At 43.6% G+C, this 15,844-nt stretch overlaps 1 protein-coding gene across 9 annotated transcripts in view; it reads right to left on the bottom strand.

Moving 5' to 3' along the window:
- LOC138945299 (sodium/calcium exchanger 2-like) overlaps positions 1-11,962 on the bottom strand; it is a 105,093-nt gene extending 93,131 nt beyond the window's left edge. For 5 of the 9 annotated variants that reach the window (XM_070316726.1, XM_070316764.1, XM_070316733.1 and 2 more), the window contains exon 1: positions 11,692-11,961. The gene's annotated coding sequence lies outside the window, so the exon portion shown is untranslated. Of the gene's footprint in view, positions 1-11,691 lie in introns of all 9 variants that reach the window. The other 4 variants (XM_070316776.1, XM_070316769.1, XM_070316719.1 and 1 more) reach the window with 3 other exon arrangements.
- Between the last annotated feature and the right edge of the window lie 3,882 nt (positions 11,963-15,844).

Below are 15,844 nucleotides of genomic sequence, written 5' to 3'. Positions count from 1 at the left end.
CTTTGTGATTCTGGATCAAAATGTATGTGTTTGAGTTTGTGTGTGTGTGTGTTTGTGTGTGTGTGTGTTTTGTGAGAGAACGTTCTACCGAGAATTTACTTTGCAAAGCGAGTATCTACAGCTAGGTTACTGCGAAAAGGGCTTCTGTGTGCTGATCGGTCCTGTGAAGCAATCCATGTTGCAGTGAGGTAGCTACGTGTTTTGTCAACGTGTTTTAAACCGGAATTTCATTGTCCCCCAACAAACCTTCTCCTTGGGTCTGTTAATCTTGCTGGGTCACGGGGTCCTGCGTGTCGTGAATAGCCTGTTTCTGATAATAATACTTGTGGCGAAGGCGAGTCATATGTAAGAAACATTGCTGTTCTTGTTAGATCTGTTCACTATAACTGATGGATCTATTCAAGGCCGCGTCGCGGAGAAAAAAAAATCATTACCACAGCTGGAAGGCTCTGTTATTCTTTTTAAAGATGTTGCTAATTCGTTGATCTAACTTTGGTGGGGAGTTGACAAACCTAAAATTATAACATATTTTCCTGTGACATTTCACGGCATGCCTTGATTCAGCCTTCGGCGGTGAAACAGTTGAAAAGCGTTTTAATTTTAATCGCTAGGCGAAGTCCAACAAATCTACATCAGGATGAGAACAGACTTCTGGATAGATCTTTTGCAGAGATCTTTCACTGCACAATATATTTTCTGTTTAAAATACGTTTTCTTTGCGAGCTCGTGGAAAATAGGCGATAATTTCGAATTTCGGCTTGTCGCGACGTCAAGTTTTTCACTGTGCATACTCTGATACCGGTGCGTCCCGCTACTGAACACTGCGTAACTGATTCAGCTTTTGTACAGGGACGTAGCACCCGGTAGGGCATGTAGGGCGACCGCCCGACCACTTTTTCCGTAAAAAAAAAAAAAAAGAGAGAGAGAGAGAGAGAGAGAGAGAGAGAGAGAGAGAGAGAGAGAGAGAGTGAGAGAGAGAGAGAGAGAGAGAGAGAGAGAGAGAGAGAGAGAGAGAGAGAGAGAGAGAGAGAGAGATCTACCAACAGAACACCCCACGTAGTATTCACGCGATGGCATAAGGTCGGTTTTTTTGGGTTTTTTTTTGTGTGTGTTAGTCTTGGTCAACTGCTGGAATAGGATGACGTCTTATTTTGACGAGAACGTCACACGTGACGAGTTCCGTCAGGCCATAAAAGTATTGGCGCCAATTTAGTGAAAATTGCTTCTTCGTCCGTCTGCTCCCATGAGAAACAATGGAGGTAAGAAATGTTTTGTATATTCTGTGTGTGAAGCTGGGGTCAGACTGAGGGGTGAGTGATTGTGTGTCAACCGTAAGTACGCCATAACAATTGAGTAACACAGTAACTTGTGGGGTTAACAGTGTCACATGAAACAACATGTAGAGAGAGAATTGAACAATGGACACAAGTGTGCATCCTGGTTGTGATGGATCGAAAACGCGCTAAAAATATTCTGACAAATCCCTCTATTTTTCAGTCATCACTCAGGCTGCCAATGTTGATGGCTGGACGGATCAATAAATTGCTTGTTTAGAAGTAAACCAGTTTGTCAATCCTTGCTTTTTAACACACTAGACAATAATGAAGACGAAAGTCATTTGAAGTAAGTGCTCATCACATTCAACGTATCGGAATTTAGATATAAATGCAAGTCGATTGATAATCACTGATACATTCACCAGCCCGTTGTTTGGTGGAGGATGGAAAGATGATTAGATGGAACTGAGCTCAGAAGGCACGAAATCGCATCATGTTTTCTTTCTTTTTTAGACCATTACAAGGGGACGGGATGGGGGGGGGGGGGGGGCGGTAGTGTAAGCCCCATATTTCCTTAGCTGTCTCAGCATTTTGTCTTCCATTTTTTTCCGCCCTACCACTTTTATTAGGTGTGCTACGTCCCTGTTGTATGACTGCGAGAGTTGATCAGCTTTGGTTTTTTTCACTTCAATCGCTTGTCAAGGTCAAGCCAAAGCACATACTGATGAGAACAAATGTACTAAACTTACTGGTAGATCTATCTCTTGAGATCACTGAGAAGAAAGATTGAGCGACTTCCTAAAACGCATGTGTTTAAAAGAAAACACTGTGTTCAGAATAAACCCTTTCAACGACGTAATGATATATTTTGTAAGTTGCTCCTTTGAACATATAATAACAGAAAGTTGATTGTATCGCACGCAAAATTTCATGAATCTGGTTTGCATATATCTTTCCTTTGCGAGTCTTTGGAACTGGGGCGATAATTTGGAGTGTTTCAGCTTGCCGCGACGTCATGCAAATAGTTGTATCACTCTGTAAATGACTAGATTCAGCCTTCGGCGGCGCAGCCGTTGGATAATCGCTTCACTTCAATCGATTGGCCCGGTCAAAGTATAGCCCGTATTGATGAGAAATGATGTTCTTCTTGTAGATTAGCCTTTTAAGATTAATGAGAGAAAAGAGCGATTTCCAAAAACGCCTGTGTCAAAACAAAAACACTGTGTTCAGAATCAACTATATTCACAACATATTAATAATAATTATGAGTCGCTCTGCGGAATATATAATTACAAAGGATTGATCTGATGGTATGCAAAATGTCATTAAACTGCGTCTAATACTTTTTTCTTGCGAGATCTCAGAACATACGCGATTCGGCCTTGGACGGCGCAAAAGTTGAAATATTGCTTCACTTCAATCGGTTGGCCCGGTTAAAGTAATGCACACATTGATTAGATAAGACATTGTCCTGGTAGATTGGCGTTTTAAAATTATTGACAGAAAAGAGCGATTTCCAGAAACATCTGTGTAAAAAGTAAAACACTGTGTTCAGAACCCACCCTTTTTCAAGACGTTAATAACATTTTGATAAGTCGCTCTTTCACATACATCATAACAAAGGGTTGATCTTATGCCACACTAAATTTCAGTATTGTACTTTAAACAGTTTTTCTTCGCGCGCTCTTGGAACTTGGGTGACGATTTCGAGTGTTCCGCTTGCCGCGACGTCAAATAGCTTTTTCCCTGTACACCGCGTCTGCGGCTAAGTCCGAAGCGAGAGATAGCGTTTTGGGGCAAGTTCGGGACTTGTTTTACTCATGAACCAAAAGCAGCACGTTCACATACCAACAATCATTCAAAAGAACAACAACTGGAGAAACCCTTGCAAGTTGTTTGACGTTTTTAAAATATTTATTTAGCCTTTTAAATCTTCAGAGAAAAGTAAAAAAAAATCACGGCTGTGGCCGCCATTTTGGATTTTCTCTGTGGGCCTCCCTACCATTTGAGACATATATATACTGGGGTTTTAACTAATTACGTCAAAAGCCTATGGAAGTCTATTAGTCTCGGCGACAGGGAGAATTCTTTCTGTGTTGGGTACTTTACGACATTAATGCGTGTGATGACGTAAGAATATTGTAAAAGATGGTATGTGGGTTCAATTTGGCACACCAAACACAGCCTTGAGCCCCAGAACGTGTTCACGGGAAATATTAATTACATTTTGGCGGGAGATGCGAACTGGCAAACCGCATACAGTTTCGTTTGGCTGGTAACACCAAAGGTATGCGAAGGCATCAGTGAGAAAGTCGTGTAAAGCTTTTGACTGTTTATTTCATAATTTGAGACAAAAAGAAAAATCGTTGCTTCAGCAATGCTGTGACTCCTGTGACCCCTGCACTGTCCCTTTAAAATCTTTAGCTGTCTAATTTTCCGACTGATCCCCTGCTGCTCTGGTATAGTTGTTTTAAAAAGGGAAAATGGAGAATTAGAGGTGATTAGATTAATTTCCTGAGACCAGCAAGGCGATGGTCACGGTTGACCTTTTACGTGCCTGAGGCGGTTGCCAGGCCGCGAAAATCACATACATGTATGATTCAACAGCAAGCCGCCGCTGTACATGATGAATGTACATTGAACCTATACTCCTGTACATGTGTATTAACCACCTCCTGTATGATTTCTGGGCGCCGAAAAACGCTCTGTTTTGAGAGCGAAGGGGTGCACAATGGCGCTTCAGTCTGATAATAACCAAATGGCGTCACGGCAGAGAGAGCGTCTTTGGAAGTTTCTTTGGCAGCCAAACAATACATTAAGCTTCAACAATATTATTCTGCTTTCTATTTCTGGTGCTGGAACTCCGACCCCCTACCCCCACCCAACACTGACCGACCAAACCAGGACACACGAGTAACGTCTTGCCAAAAATTGTTACGGTGCTAAGGCGGCAATGAAAACGCGCCTCACGACCTCAGGTATAGACGTATGGTAGCTAATGTGTCACAACTGTTTATACATATATATACACATACCCGTGTGTGTGTGTCAGTGTGGTATGTATGTGTGTGTGAGAGAGAGAGTAGTAATCACTCTCTCTCTCTCTCTCTCTCTCTCTCTCTCTCTCTCTCCGGCCACACACACACACACACACACACATGAACGCGCAGAGAGAGAGAGAGAGAGAGAGAGAGAGAGAGAGAGAGAGAGAGAGAGAGAGAGAGAGAGAGAGAGAGAGAGAGAGAGAGAGATTATTACTCCCCGACCGCCCTACGTTGCCAAGCACTGTTCAAATACCACAGTATCGCAGACACTGGCATTTCCAGTCAGTTCCAACAAACAAACTCTGCTCTTAGCCCCACTACAATTTATCGAGAAGACACGACCAGGATATAATGCTTCCATTTCTCATTGGCAATCCTCAATGAATATTTTTTGATAAAATATTCTGCAAGAATCGGGACTAGAAAGTAGGAAAGTCTGAGCAAACTACACAGGCAAACAAACAATAATCGTAAAATAATTAGCATTTTTACCTGCCTGGAAGCTAATCGCCCGCCGCCGCAACTACTTTCACCCGTTTATGATGTGCTGGATTTCAACTGCATGGCCCAATTGAGAAAACCCAGCCCGGCGTTGCCTTAAGTTTCTCTCCCCCTACTCCCCCCATCCCCCCCCCCCCCCCCCCCCTCTGTCAAACTCCTTCAACGTCCTCGTTTGTCTATTAATGTGTACACATTAATGCGCTGGGGACTGATTCCCACAGATGGATATCTTCCTAGATAAAGAAAACACCTCTCCGATACAAAAATGCATGGTGATTCAAAGAGAGAGAGAGAGAGAGAGAGAGAGAGAGAGAGAGAGAGAGAGAGAGAGAGAGAGAGAGAGAGAGAGAGAGAGAGAGAGAGAGAGAGAATTGAATTGAATTGAATTTTATTTAACAAGGATTAAGATTTAAGGCTACGCCTTTTCTTACAATCTGTCCTTGGGACGCACAGACACACACTGATAAAATTGAGAGAGACCACCTCTCAGAGAGAGAGAGAGAGAGAGAGAGAGAGAGAGAGAGAGAGAGAGAGAGAGAGAGAGAGAGAGAGAGAGAGAGAGAGAGAGAGAGAGAGAGAGAGAGAGAGAGAGAGAGAGAGAGACCCTCCGACCGACCGACCGACCGACCGACCTACCGACAGACAAACGGACAGACAGACAGACAGACAGAGACTGAATAGGAAGTGCATGTTGCTCGGTAAAAAGACCGGTTATTATAACCATGACATGCAATCCAGCCAGACCCCCTCTCAGCGGTACCTCCACACGAAGTCTGACGCGGACGTCACAACCAGGCATTCCATGGAGTGCAAGACAGTTCGAAACGTGGCATGCCGTTCCACAAATGAAGGATGTCATGCTGATACAATCAATGTTGCACAAGTTCCACCCTCAGCGGTTGTTTTCTTTCCATCCCCATCAACACAGAGAGCGGTGTGCCACTTGAAATACAGAATGTGACATTTTATCCACTGCATCTGTTACGCCTGCACGTGCGGCAGTGTTAAATGACGACATCTCTCTGAACAAGGTGTTCAAACCACTGCGCGTGGATCTCTTAGCAGTACATAGACATCTGATTTAATCACCCGACTTGGAAGCTGAGTCTGCTACATTTATAAGCTCCATACGAGGAACGTGATTTCTCACTGAAGAGGCTGAGGCAGTGCTAACTAAAATGGCCGGAGAAAGAAACAAAGTATACCTACCAACAGTAAGAATCAATGCTTATCTACAAAAGGGTAAATACCTCGTTGATAATGAGTTTACCGGGTCGCACTGTTACACGCCGAAAGATGGAAACACACAGCGAACTTAGCCTGAGTAGACAGAGACAAAAGCTAGGGTCTGCCACTTGGCCAAAGGTAAGATGCCGAGGAAATACTGAGGCCGACTTGGTAAGAGTGGACTGTGGATTTTTCCATGGACCAATAACGTTTTCCACCCCACTCACGTTTTTTTTCGTTTTGTTTTGTTTGTTTGCTTGTTTGTTTGTTACTGGGTTTTTTTAAGATTGAAAAAATATACTAGTCATCAGCTTATTTAAAGGGCTTATCAGTTTATGACAAATAGGTGCAAGTACTGTTTTCAGATTCGGACTAATCTATTAGACTAACGTTCCAAAAGCTAAGCAAAATTACTGCTTTTTTTTTTAAAGATGAGCAACAGAACGAATTTTGATACTGCTTCCAAACACATCCATTAGACAAAGAAAGTCGCCTTCACCTGACAGCAGAGCAATGAACTGAAATCTGCCGAGAATTGGACAGAAAACTGCAGAGAAATGGACAGAAACAAGCAGGGCAAAAGACGAAAATCAGCAGAGAACAAATCAGCACAGAAATGAAAAAAAATCAAATGGAACGAACAATCAGCAAAACAATAAACAGAAATCAGCAGAGCAATAGACACAAATTGATTGGGCAGAAATCAGACAAAAAAGTTCTGAAGTACGCAGAGACATTGACAGAAGTCAGCGGTCAGCAAGCACCTACTGACCTAGCCCGCGATGACCACTATCTCTGCTGATTGTGAAGTCTTCCGCCGTGTCAAAAAACCTCAGAGAGAAAGACGGTCAGCTGATTACAGACCTCAGACTACCTTGTTAAAGAAAGTGAGTTGTGCCCCAGACGTGTGTCGGTGTTTAGTACCGCATGAAGTGCGTGTGTGTGAGGAGAAGAGAAAATAAGGGCTGTATTATCCGATGTCACGCGTCTGTGCAATTATTACCCGGTGCAGCGAGTGGACAAGAGGACGATTGTTGTGCTGTTTGCAATGTAGTAAGTCTGCTCTTCTCTGGCCGATTGTGTGCTTATTGACACAGACCAAGAAAACGTAACTGAAAAGCGACGTAAAAAAATCCAGGTTTTACTCATCCACCCTTTATCCTCTTTGTCCTGTATCTAACACACGTTCATGATACCCCCATAAACACACACACAACGGCACACACACACACACACACACACACACACACACACACACACACACACACACACACACACACACATACACACACACACAACTTCCATCCAAAAAATGCGCTGCCAGCTGAACGAAATAATTATCGGAACAGTTCGCCGCAGTTTACAAGTGATGTGAAAGCGTCAGACTCTGAAGCTTCGTCTTGCACACAAACCGTGCTACTCATCAGCTCCTCAACATCTGCCCTTCAGTCGGTATTAATAAACTTATGAGATTGTGCAGTATGGAAAAAACATGTACAGAGAATAACCGTTCTTGGCCACGCACGAGAAGGGAAATCAATAGGGACACTCTTGGACAGTTTTGCATTCGTCGGTGACACGACACATCTTCTAAGGGGTACCACAAAGATCAGCTTATCTCGTCTGAGCGCTTCCGTCGCTGGTCAACTGAATTCTGCACTCGCTGCTTTACTGCAGACGTCTGCCATCTGGTGTGCACAATGATAACTGCATTGTGCTTCTGTACACTTGAGACCAGAACAATGACGTCTGTGCTCGTCTCAAGCTGGCTTTGTATTCCCCTTTATTTATCGTCACAGCCTTATAGGCGGATGTCGGGGTTAGAGGAGACTAAGTCATCACGGCATTAACTCAACAGGACATGAGCACTTATGTAGATGAAAAAGATTTCCAGTTGTAACATTCGAATTCCCTAGAATCTTTCATAAGTTTGTTTCAGTGAGAAGCTGACAATAACTGACTTATCGAATTTCTCGTTTTATGTAGTGACATCAGAATCCGGATTAATAAGAAAAGCGTTTGACACACTCTTTGTTTTGGAGCAATGCTCGCCGTAAACTTGACAGAAATATCAATTACAGTCAGTGATAAAAAAAGGTTACAATTATTCTCATGTAGCACACTCTTCTCAATATGCCAGTTCCTTAATATATATTATATATATATACATAACAAGTCACAGAAAAGTACAATAAATTCAAGTGATACTCAAATTTATAACAACTGACTACGAGAGCATGTGTGTCCCCATTGTTCGGTCTGCTGTAACACCCCACCCATTGGGCCCATTGGCCTTTCCCTAAAACTATCTTCTTCTTCTTCTTCTTCTTCTTCTTCTTCTTCTTCTTCTTCTTCTTCGTTCATGGGCTTAGACTCCCACGTTCACTCGTGTTTTTAGCACGAGGGGATTTTTACGTGTATGACCGTTTTTATCCCGCCATTCAGGCAGCATACGCCGATTTCGGGGGAGGCATGCTGGGTATTTTCGTGTTTCTATAACCCATCGAACTCTGACATGGATTACAGGATCTTTTCCGTGCGCACTTGGTCTAGGTCTTTTGCTTGCGTGTACACACGAAGGGGGTTAAGTCACTAGCAGGTATGCACATAAGTTGACCTGGGAGATCGGAAAAATCTCCACCATTAACCCACCAGGCGGCAGCGACCGGGATTCGAACTCACGACCTCCCGGTTAGGAGGCCGACGTCTTACCACCACTGACGCCACTGCGCCCGTCTCCTAAAACTATCTGACCTCCTTGTGCCCGGACCTGGGCCCTAATCTCTTTGATTCACGTTTTTTTTCCCCAATCATTTTCATTACTTGGAATTTTGCACTAAAACGCCGAGGGTAGCTTCCATTTCGTAACTGTATGGACTCCTTGAGTACAGTACACACGTGCTCAGGTGTGTCAGTCAGTAACCCAGGCAGCTTATATAGCTTCTCTGGTGAAAAAGAGGGACGGCGATATAATCAAAGAGCATGAAGAAATTGTGCTGGCGCCAGTTTCAGGCTCCCGGCGTAGGGTTCTCGCTCTCGAGTCAAGACACTTATTCCAGTTGTAACTGAAAGCATGAAACACTTCGGTCTATATATAAACCACCTAATTACAAGGTCCTTGCACGCTCACATTCCCCGCTGACGCCAATACGGCTACGATTAGCACTAACGCGCTAAAGCGGGCCAAACTAAATAGATCTGCAGCTAATACAGATTCTAGATCACAGGCCAAATTATCTGGCCCCGTGTGTTCCTCGAAGAGCTCTTAAATAACCACATAGATATATATAATGTCTTTCTTTTTTTCTGGTACCAGAGGTGTATGTCAACGCGATTTATCGGTGCTGATAATGTCTGTCACCTCTTTGATGGTATGCGGCCCAGAGAAGCGGAGGGATCAGTTTTGGCCCTGTGAACGATTCGATGACCCTACGCTTTGTTGTCCCCTACCTTCTTCCCCGGTGCCAGTGGTTAGTTGGATGTTAGTTGTTAACGTCTCTCTCTCTCGTGTCTGTCTGTCTGTCTGTCTGCCTGCCTGCCTGCCTGCCTGCCTGTCTGTCTCTGTCTCTGTCTCTCTCGCTCTGTCTGTCTGTCTGTCTCTGTCTCTGTCTCTGTCTCTGTCTCTGTCTCTCTCTCTCTCTCTCTCTCTCTCTCTCTTCAACACATCTACAACACGTGCCTATACAAAAGTTCACACTGGAACTAATGATTGAGTGCTCAATTGGCGAGCGGCTGAAAGATTCATCGATTGATTTATCTTGTTACTCCAAAGAAGTTTAACATGCCACAGCCAGCAATGACGATTCCGTTTTGGCCGAGAGATCTTAAAGGCACAGTAAGCCTCCCGTAAACTATCACAGATACTGTCAGGCTTTTACACACAGTACAAACACCCTTCCATTTGAACGCTCACCAAACGGGAACATCCTAGGTGCCCTCCGTAAAGAAAGAGCAATTTTCAAAGAATTTATTTTTGCGTGGTTTATCGGCATACCCCTGAGCCATCGTGAACCCGTGTGATTAAGTTTTCCTTTTTCACAATGTAGTCGTCAGTTAGTAATTTGAATGCGACTCGCTGTGAGCTTATCTGCAATAGCACGTTATTAAGTACCTCTGACTATGCACGAAACAAACGGCTGTGGTTCACAAGAGAGAGAGAGATGGCTTTTGACTGTTCAGAGGAACTGGCGATAGATATAAACCGTCGTCTGCTACGAGAACCACGACCTTGCGTGACCCTGCTTCCGGGCTTTTCTTTTTTCAAACTTTCAAAACTTCGAATTGTACTGATCTTGTCTTGATGAAAAAAGAATTCTTATGATTTAAGAATGTTTGTGTAACAAGCTGTCAATTTATTATTTAGATTTTAAAAGTTAGGTCTAGTGCCAAAACACACCACGGTCCGATTGTCTCTGACACTCTCTCCGCAGAATTAATTCTTTGAAAATTGCTCGCTCTTTACGTAGGGCACCTAGGATGTTCCAGTTCGGTGAGCGTTCAAATGGAAGGGTGTTTGTACTGTGTGTAAAAGCCTGACAGTATCTGTGATGGTTTACGGGAGGCTTACTGTGCCTTTAATGCAGCGAATAAACATAGCCTTTTTACAACTTGGACGGTCGTTGCATCGTCATTTCAACGTTTAGATCAATAAATGGGACTTTCCTTTAAAACAAAAGGCACAGGTATATCAAGAATGATGAAATATACTGTAATTGATTCAATTTGTCTAAATGGCTACTGCTTATAAAATCCACACATAAGTTCTGTTCATTATTTATTTTCTTCAGTCATTAAAGCTGAATCTTCAACAAAACAAACGCAGAAGTGTAATGATCATAGAGAACAACACACTGTTTTTAATGGTACTATGTCTATACTCACTTTGTGTGACACAAGCACGTTTACAGTGTCAAATTTCACACACACACACACACACACACACACACACACACACACACACACACACACACACACACACACACACACACACACACACACACACACACACACTCTTACCATTCCCCTCCCTCCCACACCCACACACGCACAATCGCACATATACACATACATACACACACTCTCTGAGTCTGACTTGCAGAACGGTGGAATGAGCCAGATTGAGAAAATAAACAAGATCTGGTGTGCAATATATTCCTATTCCATTATCTAGAACAGAACTAAAATATCCTTTAATCGTTGAGCACACTTCTGAGTCATAAAATATTACAAGAAATTAGAGAAGACTGGAATGTAAGCGGCAAGGCAACTTCATTGACATTGTTCTTACAAATCTCGAAAATTATGCATGGCCACGAACACCGACGCTATCACGGTTCGGCAACATCGTCGCTCCGACGACTGAAACGGACACAATTGCCTAATCTTTTCATTAGAATATATATATATATTTATATGAATGATAAAACATAAAACAGTCGGGACAAATCTTTCAAACAAAACTTGAACAGCACAGTCAGAAAAAAACCGATCTTATCAAGTTATCATTCAGTCACTTGATCTTGGTTTGAAAACGTTTTAGAAGCACGACTTGATCTGTAATCTGTTTTCTCAAGTTCCTGGCAATCATCTTCATGCAAAATCAAGGAAATATGGTAAAACGTTCCAAATGGAATCTTACCTACCTTATTTGGTACATCACTCATACTTTCAGAAATAAATCCAAGTCAACGATAAGTACATATTTCTTGATCGCGTTAGCTGTTCGGCGTTCACCAGCGCAACAGACAGGAAGTGGCTGTGTGTCGTCTGCTTCACAAGTCGAAGAGCGGCGCGCGCGCGTGCGTCGAGACGAGAAAGAATGATTCTCCTTGCGGCGATGTGCACTGCAGCTCAGGTTGGCTTACCTGTTGCCGCTTCCAAGGCAGTGCTGCATTTTTGTTTTAAAGAATTGCCATTGCTTTTAAAAGCATTACGCCTACCTTTCAATAGAGATCCAGAATAAGTTCTTGTGGTTTGAAGTGAAGAGTTGACAAGACGTTTTAAAGCGGTGTCTCCGACTCAGGCGACGGAGAATCAAAGATCCTGACAGGTGACACCAAGTCTGTTTGTCAGGTAGAAAAAAACCCACTGTGTGGTTCCAGCGATTTGGAACTAAAGATTAAAGCCTGCGCGCCGCTATTATCCTGCAGGCAGCACAACTTGTGTGTGTAGGCTATAGGCCTATAGCAACTATGGTTCTAGACCTTGCATACACCCCGTGCCAGAGTAAACCCGTCAGTCTTTTGTTGCCGTGAGGTCAAAACTGCAAGCGGCAACTAAGCTTAGTCCATGGCTTCTCTTTCTCTCTTTCTTTTCTTTCTTCTTTTCTCTGCGAGTCTCTGACGGTCTTAGCACACACACACCGGTTATTGTGACGTCAATGAGTCAAAAGCATGTTCAGTTAAAAAAAAAAAAAAGGTGTTACACTCCGAACTTGGAATCGCTCCAAAATACAACCTCAGCGGGTTGCCTGTTAATTGAATACCGTTATTCAAAGGCCTCACAGTATGAAAATATCTCCATCTGTTCTTTTCTGTGGCGGGTTAGCACACACGCGTTTCACAGCTTTTTCAACGGTTGATTATTAGTTTGCTTTTGTAGCAAGAACTAGCTGACTTATGTGATTGAGAACGTCTGGTGTTCTATACCAACGCTGTTAATATGTAACTGTAGGTGTGATACACAAACTATGACTCACAGTGTGGCGATATGAACATGAGTAGGGTGAAATAGTTCTTTCAGTTTAACTTGGAGCGTACGATATGTTTCAGTAAAAAAAAAAAAAAGTCGGATAATATTAGTGAACTATTATTATTTCTGTACCTTTCTTCTGTATTTTTATTTGTTTTGATGCTTTTTTTTAATGGGATTTGTTACTATCTAGATGTCAATTGACAAACCGAATGATTCTGCGGAACAGCACATGTGCATTTAATTTCTTCAAATGTCAAGCGCATTGCTAGCAGCTCCTTCAGTGTCCGTCGTGTTGGAGAGGGACAATGCCAGTTGTTTGAACGCGTGTGTTCAGAGGCGGTTTCGTGTTGTCAGTATCTCTGTGCGCGTGTTTGTACGCGCGTGTTGAAGAGCAGAACAGAAATACAATGTGTCGCACTTGTAATGGTTTTTGCAGGAGTTAGCTTTGTATTCTTTACGAATAAACACACACACACACACACACACACACACACACAAACCTCGCAAAGCTCTCTGTCTTTTTATTCTTTTTCTTTTTGGGAGGGGGGGGGGGGTGGTGAGGCGTGAGGGAAGTAAGGGGGGGGGGGGGGGTCCAAGTTGTCGTATGCATTAACTTTCAAAGGTCGCGCCTTAGCGCAACATAACCGGTTTTGTTCGCAAATGAAGTCAAAAATGGAAATAAGATCTTCTGTGTCACTGACCCCTCAGTCAGTAGCGCGCTGGATTTGTATCCAGTTGGCCGCTGTCAGCGTGAGTTCGTCCCCACGTTCGGCGAGAGATTTATTTCTCAGAGTCAACTTTGTGTGCAGACTCTCCTCGGTGTCCGAACACCCCCCGTGTGTACACGCAAGCACAAGACCAAGTGCGCACAAAAAAAGATCCTGTAATCCATGTCAGAGTTCGGTGGGTTATAGAAACACGAAAATACCCAGCATGCTTCCTCCGAAAACGGCGTATGGCTGCCTAAATGGCGGGGTAAAAATTGTCAAACACGTAAAAGCCGTGGGAGTTTCAGCCCATGAACGAACAAGCAAACTGACCCCTCTCCAGGACCCGACAACCCGCCGAGTGGAAACGGCAAACATTTGCACACAGAACAGCAAGAAAGAGAAGAAAACACCAGTCTACCGGCAACTTTCAACAAAGGTTCTTTCACACCTCATTCATTTCACGCATAACCCGGTGCCCGGCATTGTGGAACAGAATGGCAGTCGGTTGCAAGGGGTGCTTTTGTGCACCCCACGTATGCTAGTTACGGCAAACTTGTCCCTATGAGGTATGGGGTGGGGGACTTAAGGCAGTGGTTTTAACGAGGTGTCTGTAACGGAAGACGGTAAATCACTGTGTAATAGTAGCCATGTCACTTGCTGCTCGGGGTTGCGGACGTGCAAGCCACAAGTCTACGTCTACATAATACTTATATGTGTTCTGCGCGTTCTTAGAATCCGGTTTCATTCTAGAATGGACCGGGTCCAGGTTGGAATTCTAACCCTGCGCAAGTACAGGGGTGCCATTCTAGAATGAAACCCTTGTTGCTGGTCCATTCTGAGGAAAGTTGACATGCGTGAAGCATCGCGAGAGTGAATAAAGGGGGCCGTAATGTCAGAGTTGTCTTCCCTTGAATTATCTCCACCTGCACCTTCCCTTTGATAAAATGGGGCTGATTTGTCTACCCCTGAAAAAATCCTTTGGCGATCTTGCGATGTCATGTCATGTCAAGAAAGTTGACACTCCTGAGTACGCAATAAACAAAGGCAGACCATAGCAAGGGGGACTACCAGGGCGATAATGTTTGCAGGGCAGTTGTTTTTGTGATGAGAGCCGGTTGCGGCCGCTTGCAATGTCAGCGCTGTCTCCCTCTCGGAAATGTCCGGTTTTTTGACAATTTTTTTTGACAGACAGACAGACAGACAGACGGTCAGACCGACTAACCGACATACAGACCAACAGAAGGACAGAGTGAGTTATAGAGCTGTTGTCACAGGTTTAAAAAAAAGTTGACATTAACAAAAACAGAAATCAACAACAACTTTTGTCTGGTTTTATAATATTATGGGAAAACATTGAAAGCAATTCATAGTAGTCAGGGGCGGATCAGTTGCTTTGTAAGGGGGGGGGCACTTTGAATCGAAAGTGAATGTGATGGGCGCCAAGCGCCCGAATTTGCTAGGGGGGTCCGGGGGCATGCTCCCCCGGAAAAAATGTTGCCCAAAGAAGCAAAATGGTGCCATCTGGTGCCATTTGAACTTAGAAATGGTCATAGAATCAGCATAGAAAAATCTTTTTTTTTTCTTCTTTTTTTTTTTTTTTTCGGGGGGGGGGGGCACGTGCCCCCTGTGCCCCCCCCCCCCCCCCCCTCGTCCGCCCCTGGTAGTAGTACTACCACAACAAATACTCTCAAAGGGGAATTCCATGCCTAAAAGTTTGACAGTTTTTATTTAATCTATCAGAATCCCTACCTTCCAAACTGTGATATGCCCACGTTTCAAACTCTTCATGTATATGAATAAGATTAAAAGTTACAAGCGAGATCGGCAAAACACTGTCAGTCCGGAAATTTCCGTTCGTAGCGATCAGTGCTGAGTGTCTCTCAAAATCGTAATCACTTTCAGAACATCACAATCCCAATTCACGATGTCTTTGAGTAAAGTGTAAAAAAAAACGGGAAAAAAACCCAACCAAACACACAAAAAACAAAAACAAACAGAAAATCCAGTTACACGCGAGATCGGCAAAACACTGTCAGTCCGGAAATTTCCGTTCGTAGCGATCAGTGCTGAGTGTCTCTCAAAATCGTAATCACTTTCAGAACATCACAATCCCAATTCACGATGTCTTTGAGTAAAGTGTAAAAAACCCGAAAAAAAACCCAACCAAACACACAAAAAACAAAAACAAACAGAAAATCCACATTTGTGGCTTTGGCTGTGTGATAGTCTAACTGAAATGACTATTCCAACTTGGACCCAAATTCCAACCTTGCGCACGGCCGATTCTAGAATGGACCAGCAACAAGGGTTTCATTCTAGAATGGCACCCCTGTACTTGCGCAGGGTTAGAATTCCAACCTGGACCCGGTCCATTCTAGAATGAAACCGGATT

This window comes from Littorina saxatilis, linkage group LG1 (assembly GCF_037325665.1).
Source record: "Littorina saxatilis isolate snail1 linkage group LG1, US_GU_Lsax_2.0, whole genome shotgun sequence".
Classification (NCBI taxonomy): Eukaryota; Metazoa; Mollusca; class Gastropoda; order Littorinimorpha; family Littorinidae; genus Littorina; species Littorina saxatilis.
Note: the sequence above shows the minus strand (reverse complement) of the source record. Positions and strands in the feature narration are given on the sequence as shown.